This window comes from Carassius auratus, linkage group LG30F (assembly GCF_003368295.1).
Source record: "Carassius auratus strain Wakin linkage group LG30F, ASM336829v1, whole genome shotgun sequence".
Lineage (NCBI taxonomy): Eukaryota > Metazoa > Chordata > Actinopteri > Cypriniformes > Cyprinidae > Carassius > Carassius auratus.
In genome coordinates, this window is record NC_039294.1 from 1395108 (window position 1) to 1405013 (window position 9906).

The window sequence follows — 9906 nt, forward strand, 5'->3', positions numbered from 1 at the left end:
AATTCTCTATACTATGGAATAAATTCAACAACTCTAACACGTCTTCAAATAGTTCAAAATGCAGCAGCGAGACTTTTAAAAGGCACTCGCAAACGTGAACATATTACCCCGATCTTAGCATCCCTTCACTGGTTGCCGGTTCGCTTTAGGGTCAATTTTAAAATTATTTTATTTGTCTATAAATGCCTAAATAACCTAGCTCCCCACTATCTATCTGAGCTCCTAGAGCATTACAATCCTTCCAGAGATCTTAGGTCAGGTACACAGAAACTTTTATCTTTACCACGGTACAGGTTAAAACACAGAGGTTATCGTGCCTTCGCCATTGCGGGCCCGACACTATGGAATAGCTTGCCTAATCATGTTCGCTCTGCACCTGACTTGTCAGTTTTCAAGTCACGCTTGAAAACACACTTTTATTCAATTGCTTTTAATAACTTGTAACTTGCTTTTTTGTTTGTCGTGTGATATTTTATTGTTTTGTAAAGCACATTGGTCAGCTTGTCTGTATAAATGGTGCTATATAAATAAATTTTGACTTAACTATATGAAATCAGCTTTAATTTTATTAATTTATTTTTACAGTTTCAGTTTTTCTGGACTCAATTTTAAAGGTCAAGTTAAACATTATTAATCAAGCATGTGTAATTAAGTGAATTTATTTATTTAAAACCAATTTATTAAAAGTGTATATATATATATATATATATATATATATATATATATAATGTATATACACACACACACACACACACATATATATATATATATATATATATATATATATATGATACATATTTATGATAAAATATGTTCCCTACATATAGGTTCACTATCATCTATAGAAACTCAGTGGGATGAAGTTTAATCAAAAGATATTAATTATGGGAAGGTATCTTATACAGGGTACATTCCTCATCTTTATGTGCCAATCATGGTTAAATCCCATGCAAAATGCTTCACCATATCCACTGGAATAAGGTCAGACTCTCTAAAATTTACTCTGATGTTGATGCCATCTGTGACTGTTGTCGCCAGAGTCCCACAACTTTGGCACATATGTTCTGGTTCTGCCCAATTTTACATGGATATTGGGTTGAAATATTGGGAAAATGTGCAATACTTGAAAATTTGTAAATAAAGTGAGGAAAAAAATCAACTATCAAAATGATGGTAATCAATTGAAAGTATAAAATCTTTGAAAATGAAAATGTAAGATTATTTTATTTTATTAATTTTTAATTAGCTGCTGGTATTTTATGGTAAATGTCACCGTTATTTTTTCTTGTTTTACAGTGTAGCATTTACAGTAGTATATTTCTGCTTAATATTGTAATTTGGTAATTTGATTGAGTTGTTCATTAAAAATTTGCCAAGCATAACATTTCAGGTTATACTGTTAATATCATTTTTATGACTGGATTGCGTGAATCTGCGTTTCCATGAATTACAGAGCAAAAGCAATGCACCTATATATTTTTTTTATTCCTATGCAGGTGACATACAAGCATGTTGAGTGTGTTTGGGTGAAGTGGCACGAAGCCTATCTGTGAGTCAGTTCTCACGCGTTGTCTGCACTGTTCTCCAGAGTCGTCAGACCACAGGCCATGAGGGACGAGCCAGCTGGCTGACACATGGACCTTGGCCCTGTGCTGTGTGTTAGAGGCGAAGATCTGGCAACATGTCCTGTGTCAGGGTCATTAACACTGCTCACACTTGGACAACTCTCTGTCACACACACTGTTTTTCTTAAACAGGACATGATCACAGGTTTGACTAACACAGTATTCATACAGTTTTCACAATGTAGATGCAATGCAGAAATATGGTGTGCCAAGTGTACCCTGGCTATTTTTGAATTATGTAACACAAAACATAGTATTTCATGAGAAATGGAGTGCCTTGTACAGAAAAATAAACAAGCAAAATAGAGTGGCATTCCATCAATGGAAATGCATCAGCACTTATTTTGTGCACATAAGGGTAATGCACTTTTCATGCATGTCACAAAATGCATTTCATTCACTAAATTCCAATTTTTATGAGATAAGCAATTCATCCACATTTTTTTTTCTTTTCTCTGTGTTTGTGTGATCAAACAATCCCTTTCCTGGTTAAAATGCGTATCTCAACAAAATCACATTTTGGTTTAGAATTTCACGAAATGAAATGCTGACTTCACATTTCTGTTAACAATATGAAACTTTGTTTTGTCTTGAAATATTCTAATTAACATCACATAATGAACATCTGGCACCCATATAAAATATGCATGCTTTATATCTATCAAAATGGTCTTTATGTACAGTAATCAGAAAATACTAAGTGAAAGTGACAGGACATAAAGCCAAGTATAGTAACATATACTTATCATTTTGCTCTGCATTTAACCCATCCAAAGTGCACAAACACACACACACACACACACACACACACACACACACACACACACCGTGAACACACACCAGGAGCAGTGGGCATCATTTATGCTGCGGCGCCCGGGGAGCAGTTGGGGGTTCAGTGCCTTGCTCAAGGGCACCTCAGTCGTGGTATTGCCAGCCCGAGATTTGAACCAACAACCCTAGGGTTAGGAGTCAAACTCACTAATAATTAGGCCACGACTTCCCTTCCCACTACAATCTTATCCTAAAATGCAATGCAACCGAAACCCATTTTAAGTGTGACAAATGAAGTCAACTAATACTGCTTGCTTACATGTCATTACTTGATCTAACAGAAGTAATACAAATAAAATGAGCTGCAGGAATAAGTCCTAAAACCCAGAAATGAGTTTCTATTGTCCTTAAGTCAATGGGTTTTTTGAATGGGATTTTGGTTAAATTCTTGAAATAAGGGCTGTGTTTAACAAAAGCTCAAGACATTTTTACAATTGATTCAATGACATTAAATACACCAGTAATACCCCTTTATAAATAAATATGAAAAACTCATCAACTCACTAGACGACAACTTTACATAGACTAGTTTTTTAAATCAATAATAAAAAATAATAATAATAATAATGTCCAAAGCTTAATAGTGGTGATGTTGAAGTTGTGCGACCATGCCGTAATTCATTCATAGCTTAACTATTGTCACACCCATGGAAGTTTGGTTGTGTTTTCATCCCCCATGGACATCTCCGTGTGACCCAGTTTTTCCTCGTGTTGATTATGTTTGTCAGTTCACCTGTGTCCTCATTAGTTGAGCCTCCTCACCTGTCTGTCCCTCATTAGCATCATTAGTTCTTGCCTGTTCAGTTGTCCCTCTCCGGTATTGATGTTACTGTATGTGATGTGCTACGTTTGTCTCCTGTCCGTCTTTGTGGGTATACCCTTGTGTAGATTATATTAAATACTGCTTGAATTCATCTTCTTCTTCATGTGCTCCTTATTCCACCGTGACAACTATAGCTTTGTACAGTACTTTTGGCAGTTGTATTTAATCTTCAAAATTCATAAGTTGTCTTCATTTTCTTGAACAAAACGTGTCTCATAAACTTTTGTTGGTCAAAACTTATTTTCTACAGTAAACCAAAAGGAAAAGGATGAATCTTGTGGGCTTTCTGTCAAGGGACCATGTTCTGCATTGGCCTACGAAAAAATGCATCATCACTGCAGCACTTTTTACACAAAGTTTGAGCATGAAAAATTACTGAAAGCTGTTCCTGCTATGGAATAAAAAAAAAAGGAAAAACTTTTTTATTGCAATTCTGAGTTTATGTCAGACAATTTACACATTTGTTCCCTCATAATTCTCGATTGTGAGATATAAAATCAGAATAACAAGAAAAAAGAATTAACATTTTTATTGCTCAGCTAAATAAAAAGACTTGCGAGAAGTTAATCAGAATTCAGAGAATTCTTCTAGTAACAGCATGCAACTTCATTTTATGTTACTGAAATTTATGTTACAATCAATCCAGTTACATTTGGCACACCCAAAGTGCAATGTACCCGAATCTCATTTGAAGGCTTTTTTTAATTCTCATAATTGTCAGTTGCAGGATTCACATAATTAAGATTCTATTTTTTTATTCCAAATTGAAAAAAAAAAAAAAAAAGAATTGCAGGATGTACATCCAAATTCAGAGGTAAAAGTCAGAAATGTGATAAATAAACTATGAATTGCAATAAAAATAGTCAGAGTTCTGAATTTATATCTTGATTTTTTTTTTCTGAGAATTGCCCGTTTATATTACAGAATTCTAACTTTTTTCTCAGAATTGCGGGAAAATCTAATTGTGAGATTAATTGTTTTTTCTGTGGCAGAAGCTTTCTTTCATACAAAATGTCAGAATTTACATTCTGTTTCTTGTTGCAGAAGACATACTGTTTCAGCAGTGCACTAGAATTCCCTTCCACACACAACCAGAATCTCATTGCATGTGTTTTGTTCTTTCCTTCAAAGACACCAAACAGAACAGCAAACATTAAGTGCATTATTTAGAAACTGCGAAAAATGTGAAAAGAGCTTGAGCAGAAATGAGTGTGACATTCGCAGTACTTTGAGCTTTCTTCTCCGTATGAACTCTGTCGTTCCGCAGCCTATTTCCATATAAAGCAGCCTCCTGCCTGGAGAAAGAGAGAGAGGGAAAAAAACATCTCCCTCTGAGACACAGACAGAGAAAGAGAGAGCAATATTGCAGCCCGACTCCGATAACAACATTCAACTCAATTAAACTTCAGATTGGGGCCGTTCTCTCACAGAAACGATGAGCGCGGAGATAAAAGTCTAATCACAGGTCCGCTGACCCTACAGGTCTCTCTCTCTCTCTCTGTCTGCTCTGCTACCTGCTCTCTGTGATAATAGCAGAGGCTGTATTTAAGCATGCTTACTGGAGTCTCGTGATTATATGTGCGTGAGGATCATTATACCCCCTGCTGGAGTAGGAGAGAGTGTGAGGGGCTGATAACATGAGGCCCGGCCCATGAACACCCCACGGCCCTCCCTCCGCTCACCATATGACATGAGCTCGCTTATGACTCTCTGAGTGTGGGTTTAATGCTGCTTGCTACTATTATTGCTCACTGAGACAGTGATTTGAAAAAACCCAAACTTAAAGGGACAGTTCACCTAGAAATGCAAATTCTGTGATTTCCTCTCCCTCATGTCATTCCAAACCTGTACGTGTTTCTTTTCAGCTCTTGAACACAAAATCTATTTTGTAAAATGTTGGTAACCAAACAGTTGACGGTAGCCATTGACTCACAGAAATACTACTGAAGTCAATGGCTACCGTAAATTGTTCGGTTACCAACACTCTAATTTATAATAATTTGGCTCTCACATTAAATCCCTGATTAAAAAATGTATAAAACACATATAACTTGTGTGGAGTATAGGTCAAGATAGACACTGTTAAAAGGTTTGGGGTTAGTATGATTTTTTCCATAAATTAATACATCTATTCAGCAAGGAATTTTGATAACAGCATTGGTAATAATCAGAAATGTTTCTTGAGCAGCAAATCAGCTTATTAGAATGATTTCTGAAGATTATGTGACACTGAAGACTGCAGTAATGATGCTGAAAATTCAACTTTGCATCACAAGAATTATAAATAAATTATTTTTTTAAATATATTACAATAGAAAATAAAAAGCTAATAGAAATGTAATTAATATTTTAAAATATTACTTTTTACTTTATTTTTGATTGAATAAATGCTGCCTTGTTGAGCAGAAGAGACGTCTTTCAGAAGAAAAAAAATCTTATTAACGTCCTGCAATACATCATCAAGCACACAAAAAAGAAAACACAAAAAGCACAATATATGTTTAATTGAATTCCACCCAAAAAACAAACAAACAAAAAAAAAAAACATAAAAAATCTACTTTTAAACTGTTATGACAGATCTCTTAAATGTCTCGATTGTTTCTCCATGACATCAGTGACATTAGTTTGAGAAACGTCTCCTACTTCTGAGATATTTCTCTTTGAAAAAAAGTACAGAAATCTCAATTCAAACATTTCTCATCACATATTTCTAAATCTGAAGGATCTGAGCTGACATTCCCATTCATTTCATCACACTATTACTCTTACAAAAGTTGTCTCATAATAAATTAAAGCTAAAATAAAATATAATATGTAAAAATATATTTGTATAGATATATAGATTTGTTTTATCTTTTTGCATCTTTTCAGCAGCGTTGTTTACTTGCACATTTTAAAATATTCACTATAAAACAGCACCACTTTACAACAGTGAAATGAAATGTGTGTGTAATGCAAAATAATTATATACATTATTTTATGTATACGATCAACAATATAATTCATAATTTTAGAATGATTGTGAAGGAACAACATTTGAGCCATCAGATGTTCCTCAGGGTGTGTTTGTGAGAGCGACTGAAGTTCTTCAACATTAAGACAATAATGGAGAAGCAGAAGTTGTGGTTGGAGAGTCGTGGGCACAGGGCCAACCAGACCTCAGCAGGAAGAACAGCTTGGCTTAATGACTAATTAAGACATCTTAACGACTATTAACTCCCCAATTAACACATCTCGCAATATGGTGTTTACTTTTAAAAGTCTTCAGCTCTGTTTCTATAAGTCCACCGAGAACATCGTATCACACGTTCTACCACTCATAATCATTAACATATGCTTACAGAGAGCTCGAATTGAGTTCACCACAGTAAAAGTCCTGTCGCACATTGAACAAAAGCGACTATTTTTAGGTTGCCATGGTTAACCGTTCAGGGTTTACTGTAAGACAGCTGGGTTCACAAAAGTGGGTGTTTCATATCAGAACACCAGAGAATTGTGAGATCTCTCTCTCAATTATATGCTATTATAAGATGTCAAACTGCATTTAAATTAGTGTGTCAGCAATTAGCAAAGGACTGCATCGCCTACAAAAACACTAAAAAACAACAGCTAAATAGATATTTAGCTATAATGCAACAGTGCTCAGCCACTTCTTCAGTGGCACTGGTTTCTGAGCTATTTTTCCCATACATTTTCCCACAGAGATTTTAAAAAGTCATTATTAAAAAGTTATAAGTCATGAACCAAACCAACCAGCTATGTGGCCAGGATGTGCTTTGTAGAAATAGGCTACCTTTCTGAAATCAAAGATGAAATAAATCTTTTGCATCATGAGTTGTATTAGCAACTTCAGTGTTTGAAGAGACAACTTCAAACCAATCGCCATTAATTTTTAATTCATTTTGCAAAAAAAGAAAAAGAAAAACAACTCTCTCAGAGTCTGTCAACGCTGTCTCTTATGAAGTCTCTAAATGTATGCCTTAACTAAAGGTGCATTATTTCCTGCATCTATATACCTAAAGAAGTTGCTTGAGATATAGCTTCTTAAGTGCGACATTAACGGGTGCTGTCCATGGTGGTGGTGCTGAATTGGTTGATATCAATGGCTTGAGAATCCATTATTCATTCTATGCACAGCCTGCTTCCCTGCATTATGTGAGAAAGCATTCGATTTTTTCAAGAATTTACATTTGCATCTCAAGTACCGTACTTTCATTTAAGGATATTAGTTTACACTTTATTTTAAGGTGTTTAATGAGTTATACATTTAAGTACTGAATAATATGAATTAACTACATATACTTACTACATGGTTAAGGTTAGGATCATGGTTTGGCTTAGGGTTACTTGCATGTAATTATGCATGTTTTATTGATTTTTTCATAGTAAGTACATGTAATGTGTAACAAGGACACCTTAAGATAAAATTTTACTGCATATTTAGATATTTATATTGGAAAATAAAATATACTGAGGAAGGAATGTGTGAGTTCTTTTCTTGCAGTGCATGAAACTTTTAATTTTACAATTTTATGCACCAATTAAATACATTTTTAAGACCCTAAATTGTGGAGGGGGAAATTAAGGCTTTTTTTAGACCTGCAGAAAACCTACAGTAATTAGTAATTCTGTATTTTCTTGTGTTTTATGTGAATAAATAACTGTTTATTTCTAATTTCAACAGTATTCATTCTGTAATTGGTCTTCTTTAAACTCAATGAGTATTAGATAGATGTATGCAAAGCTACCATATTTGGTTTTCCGCCATTGAAAATGGGTAAAATTAAACTATTTGGACACAGATCCAAATTGGGACTGAACCATAGTGTTTTAAAAATAGAGATACCAAATGAAACATTTGTCAAGAACCAGAATCTAAAATGATCTTCAATATTTCTTGAGTTAGAATTATGCAAACTTTGCAAAACACGAAAAGTGCTTTTTCTCATTTTTGAACTGTCACCATTGACATAGAATGCATCAAGGATTGCTGAAGTCAAGAGATTTTACTAACATACCAATCTCTGGGTAAAAATAAAATAATAATGTCATCTTTCTGAAAGTCATTTTCTTCAAAATCTCAGTTGAAAATCCCTTCTACAAAATGTTTGGATTAATCAGTAAATATTCATTCATATTGCTTTCTTCTTCGTTTATGTAATTCTTTCACTAGAAATCAAGATTTTACCTTTGAGTTGACCCATTTTTGATCAGAAGATTGGGTAAAAAAGACAAAAAAATAATAATTAAGACTTTGTATTTAACTGCTTAAGTAATTGATATGTTTGGATATCTACACATTGTGGGATTGGATTTATTTTGCTGTGATTTTGTTTCCGTTCACCAATTGTTGAAGATTGGCATGTAATCATGGGTAATGTAGTTTTTCACCAGGAATTCCATTGCTGACTACAATTATTTAAAAACATTACTAAGTTGAAATAATGCATACTGATGGCTTTAATGAAAGCATATACCATCGATTAACAACCTTGTAGCTCACAGCAGGTCTGCCTTTAATGGTTTATATGTTATCATTAAAAATACACTCCCTTATGGAGAAAATGAATGGCATCCAGAACCCGACTGTTGAACGATATTGATTAACATTATCCAACAGCCACATGACCTAGATGATGTTAACCTAAAAGTTGTTATTCGGAGTAACATGCACAGATGAATTGTTCACAACAAGTCCAAGATCGTGCATTAAGAAAGCAAATGGGTTCAATTATGATTTCACATTGACTTTAACATCCGTATACTCCGCGAGACAAACACACGCGCAGGGCGAGAGCCGCCACAGTGATTTATCTGATTCAATTAGCCTGCAAATGTAAAACAAGTCAGTTCAATAAAGAGCTAAAACCTCTCTTTCTTTCATTCGTTCGTCTCTCGCCCTTCTTCCCTCGACCTCACTCTATCTGCTGAATAATGAGAGTGTGTAAATGCTTAATTAGATTAAAAGGGTGTGTATAACGATATGAAGAGGTTGTGTGTGTGTATGTTGAGATCTCTCTACATTAGCACTGTGTTATTGTGGGCAGGGCTGAGAATTTATAACGCACAAAAACCCTGAAACATCAAACCCATTAAAGAATCCTGATTTATTCTCCGTGAGCACTGGGGAAATATATCACCCATAAAGAGGTTTGTGTGTGTGTGTGTGTGACAGGAACTCCTGGGAAGCATGTGTTTAATAGGAGAGGCTTAGCCGAGGTCTTTTTGGAAGTGTGTGACCTGAAAAACAAATTAGAATACAGAAGGAAAATGTGAGGAATGAAAAGATCACAATTGCATAAAGGAAGACTGTTCCAAATTGCCTAAAAATATTTTAAAACCTGCTTCAAATTTTTTTATAAATTGCATGTTTTCATGTAATTTTCATATTTTCTATATTTTAATATTCCTCTTTTTTGCATTACTGATCTTTTTTAATTTCATTTTACTAATATTACATTATTGTTTTTTTTTTTGTTTTTTTACTGAAATACAGAACTAGATGCACAGAGAATATTTATTTAATACAGTCTTCATTTAAATATTTAAGAGATTTCTAAATTAGTAATGTTACTTCTTTAAAATAAAAAATCCTTTCAAAGACTGGTATTTTCTTTATTTACACT